This window comes from Bubalus kerabau, chromosome 9 (genome assembly GCF_029407905.1).
Source record: "Bubalus kerabau isolate K-KA32 ecotype Philippines breed swamp buffalo chromosome 9, PCC_UOA_SB_1v2, whole genome shotgun sequence".
NCBI lineage: Eukaryota > Metazoa > Chordata > Mammalia > Artiodactyla > Bovidae > Bubalus > Bubalus kerabau.
The window spans coordinates 11,615,150-11,620,085 of NC_073632.1; the positions used below are offsets into that span (position 1 = coordinate 11,615,150).

General features: G+C 35.6%; 1 pseudogene; it reads left to right on the top strand.

The window, feature by feature from the left end:
* The first annotated feature begins 3,003 nt into the window (after positions 1–3,003).
* Positions 3,004–3,472, top strand: LOC129619539 (serine/arginine-rich splicing factor 3-like; annotated as a pseudogene).
* Positions 3,473–4,936: the final 1,464 nt, after the last annotated feature.

Consider the following 4,936-nt stretch of genomic DNA (forward strand, 5'->3'; position numbering starts at 1 on the left):
TCATCGCTCAGCTTTCTTCACAGTCCAACTCTCACATCCATACATGACCACTGGAAAAACCATAGCCTTGACTAGATGTTGTTTCCTTGGTATCTCTAATTTTCCTAAAGAGATCTCTAGTGTTTCCCATTCTATTGTTTTCCTCTATTTCTTTGCACTGATCACTGAGGAAGGCTTTCTTATTTTTCCTTGCTCTTCTTTGGAACTCTGTATTTAAATGGGTATTTCATTCCTTTTCTCTTTTTCATGTCTCTTCTTTTCACAGCTATTTGTAAGGCCTCCCCAGACAGCCATTTTGCTTTTGTGATGTTCTTGGTGCCTTTCTCCTGTACAATGTCTTGAACGTCCTTCCAAAGTTCATCAGGCATTCTTGTCTATCAGATCTAGTCCCTTAAATCTATTTCTCCCTTCAACTATATAATCATAAGTAATTTGATTTAGGTCATATCTGTATGGTCTAGTGGTTTTCCCTACTTTTTCAATTTAAGTCTGAATTTGGCAGTAAGGAGTTCATGATCTTAGCCACAGTCAGCTCCCAGTATTGTTTTTGCTGACTGTATGGAGCTTTTCCACCTTTGGCTGAAAAGAATATAATTAATCTGATTTTGGTGCTGATCATGTGTTGATGTCCTTTTGTAGAGTCTTCTCTTGTGTTGTTGGAAGAGGGTGTTTGCTATGACCAGTGTGTTCTCTTGGTAACATTCTGTTAGCCTTTGCCCTGTTTCATTCTGTTTTCCAGGGCCAGTTTTGCCTGGTACTCCAGGCAAAACTTCCTACTTTTTGCATTCCAGTCCCCTATAATGAAAAGGACATATTTTTGGTGTGTTAGTTCTAAAAGGTCTTTTATGTTCATGGAACTGTTCAACTTCAGCTTCTTCAGTATTACTGGTCTGTGCATAGACTTGGATTACCATGATATTGAATGGTTTGACTTTGACACAAACAGATCATTCTTTCGTTTTTGAGATTGCTTTCAAGTACTGCATTTTGTACTCTTTTGTTGACTATGATGGCTACTCCATTCTTTTAAGGGATTATTGTCCACAGTAGTAGATATAATGGTCATCTGAGTTAAATTCACCCATCTCAGTCCATTTTAGCTTGCTGATTCCTATGATGTTGATGCTCACTCTTGCTATCTCCTGTTTGACCCCTTCAAATGTGCCTTGATTAATGGACCTAACATTCCAGGTTCCTATGCAATATTGTTGTTTACAACTTTGGACTTTGTTTCCATTACCAGTCACATCCACAGCTGGTAGTTGTTTTTAGGGTCTTTTTTATTTCCATTCAAATTATGGAATTATTTGTTTTACCTCTATGAAAAATACCATTGGTGGTTTAATATGGATTGCATTGAATATATAAAAATGCTTTGGGAAATATAATCATTTTCACTGTAGTAACATGCCATAGCTTTCCATCTTTATGTATCATCTTTTATTTCTTTCATTAATGTCTTATGCTTTTTCTGCAAACAGACTTTTTGTTTCTTTAGGTAAATATTTTCCTCATTCCTAAGTATTTTATTGTTTTTGTTTCAATGATGAATGGGATTGCTTCCTTAATTTCTCTTATTGATTTTTGTTATTGTATAGGAATGCAAAGGATTTCTGTGTATTAATTTTCCATCCTGTGACTTTACTTAACTGATTAGTTCTACTATTTTTTTTATGCCATCTTTATGGTTTTCTATATAGAGAATCATGTCATCTCTCAACAGTGAGAGTTCTTCTTCTTTCTTTCCAATTAAGATTCCTTTTATTTCTTTTTCTTCTCTGACTGCTTTGGCTAGGATTTCCAAAACTATGTTGAACTATAGTGGCAAAAGTGGACACCCTTGTCTTATTCCTAATTGTAGAGGTAACACTTTTAGTTTTTTGCCATTGAGGATAATATTTGTTGTGGGTCTCTACTTGTTTTTGTGGATCTCTATTTATTGTTGTGGTCTCTATTCTGTAGAGTTATGTTCCTTCTATGCCTTCTGTCCTCCATTGAGGATAATATTTGTTGTGGGTTTGTCATATATGGCCTTGTGGGTTTGTCATATATGTCATATATGTGGTCTCCATTCTGTAGAGTTATGTTCCTTCTATGCCTACTTTCTGGAGAGTTTTTGTCATAATTGTGTATTGAATTTTGTCAAAGACATTCTCTGCATTTATTGAAATGATTATGTGATTTTTATCTTTCAACTAGTCAGTACGGTGTATCACACTGATTGATTTGTGTGTATTGAAGAATTTTTTCATCCCTAAGATAAATACCACTTGATCTTGACTCATGATATTTTTAATGTATTGTTGGATTCAGTTTGCTAAAATTTTGTTGAGGACTTTTGCATCTAAATTCATCAGTGATATTGGCCTATAATTTTCTTTATTTTTGTGGCATCTTTGTCTAGTTTTGGTAGGGCGATGGTGGCCTCATAGATGAGTTTAGAAATTTTCCTTCTTCCTTAAGCAATGTTCTAGAAGAGTTTGAGCATGATAGATGTTAGCTCATTTCTAAAGTTTTGGTAGAATTTGCCTGTGAAGTCATTTGGCCCTTGGCTTTCCTTTGACGGATGATTCTTGATTATTGTTTCTCAACTGCACATGAAACATTTTCTAGGATAGATTACATCTTGGGCCCACAATTCAAGCCTCAGTAATTTTTTAAAAAACTGAAATCATTTTAAAAATATTTTCTGAACACAGCACTGCAAGATTAGATAACAACTATAAGAATTAAAAACTATTAAGAAAAAAAAACAAAAAACAAAAACACAAGCACATGGAGACTAAACAACATGATTATGAATAGCCAACAGATCATTAAGAAAAGTAAAATATGCCTAGGAACAAATGACAATGAAGGGATGACAACGCAAAACCTATGGTGTCCTCCATTTTGTGGATGCCAGGTATGCGAGAGCATCTGGGAGTTTGAGGAGGGAAAGGACCAGGAAGACCTAAGGTTTTATGGATTTGAACCTCCACATTTCTAACCCAAGATTTCAAAATGCATCATGATTCTTGTCCTTTGGACTGTAAAGTTTATGTAGATAATCTTGGAAACAATGGTAACAAGACATAATTAGAATGAGATTTTGGCTATTATGGACCACTCTGAAGTGTGTGCTTTGCTAGAAACCCTCCCAGGTTTGCTTTTGTTGCATTTGAAGATCCCCGAGATGCAGCTGATGCTGTCTGAGAGTTAGATGGAAGACTCCTAGGTGGCTGCCAAGTTAAGAGTGGAATTGTCAAATGGTGAAAAGAGAAGTCAAAATCGTGGCCCAACTCCTTCTTGGGGTCATCACTCTTGAGATGGTTATTGGAGGAGGAGTCCCCCACGTAGACGCAGATATCCAAGTTGGAGAAGCTCCTCCCACAGCTGGAGCAGGTCCCTTTCTAGAGATAGGAGAAGAGAGAGATCACTGTCCTGGGAGAGAAATCACAAGCACTCCCAATCTTTCTCTAGGTCTCAGTAGGTCAAATGAAAGGTAATAGAAGACCAGTTTGCAAGAGGAGTGGTGTACAGGGAATAAATTCATCTGACAGAAATATATGAGAATAGCATTGAAACATGTAAAATATCATGTATGAAACGAGTTGCCAGTCCAGGTTCGATGCACGATACTGGATGCTTGGGGCTGGTGCACTGGGACGACCCAGAGGGATGGTATGGGGAGGGAGGAGGGTTCAGGATGGGGAACACATGTATACCTGTGGCGGATTCATTTTGATGTTTGGCAAAACTAATACAATTATGTAAAGTTTAAAAATAAAATAAAATTAAAAAAATATGTAATGAAAAATCATGTTTGTTTGTTTGTTTGTTTAGACTTCATAAGCTTAATGCATTTTGAAAATGTTTTAGCTGTTCACATTTGTTTGTTGGAACAGTGACACACAAAGGTGTAACTTTCTATGGCTTGAAATGGATCAGATGAGGCGTGTAATATCAATAATTATTACTTTACAATGTTCCCTCAAGTAAAACTGAATTTGCTTTGAAATTTAGTCTTGCATAGACTGATAATAAACCTCTAACTCCTGACCAGCTAAAGTTGATGTTTAACACTATGGAAACAAAAACTGGCAAAAATTGGAAGATTTTTTCAACATAGCTGGGATATGGTATGCAGCTGTTGTTCAGCAGTTTTTAAAAGCTGCGGTGAACACAAAGCCAGCCAGAAAAATTAAAACTGCACCCTTAAGCTAGATTAAAGGTTTTAAAGTTCCACTAGTCTTCACACTGGACAAAAGACTGTACAGTTTGTGTAGAATCTAAGAAGTTTCAAGGAAGTTAGTTTACCTTTGCTTTAGGTTTTAAGTTCCTTTTGTGATTGCTGTGTATGAATACATAGCTCTTGGTAATTTTCTTTATTTGGAATTTTGAGGTTACTCAAGATACCAAATGTCCTTCCATTTTAAGGGTGCATTGTAGAGCTGGACTGAGTTACTGTGAAAGATTCTTTTTTCATGCTATCATTTGTAATATATTTTGTGAGAGTCCTTGGTATTAAAGTTTTGGTTACAAATTGTTGTTTAACCTGTAAACCTGTTTTTCCTTGCAAAACTAAAATCTGAGCTTGATACCAAGTCCAGGTGTAAATCTCTTATTGGATGCCATACTTATATTTTCATATAAAGTGCTTTTGAAAATAAAATATAAGTATAATTGTAATAGCTGAACCCACTATTACCATAGTTCTTGTCCCATAGAAGGCAGTTGGTTACACAAATCTTATTTTTTTAAGAAACACATTTGAGGCTCTTGAAGTGATATGTTTTTAGGAGCCAAAGCCAGTTTAAAGTCCATGATATTCAATGACCAACATTTTATAGTATAGCCACCTGATATATTATAATCCAAAGTTGCCAGTTTAAAAAATATATATATCATTAGCATGAAAATGTTGCACAGAGTTTCAAAACTTGGTTCCATTTTA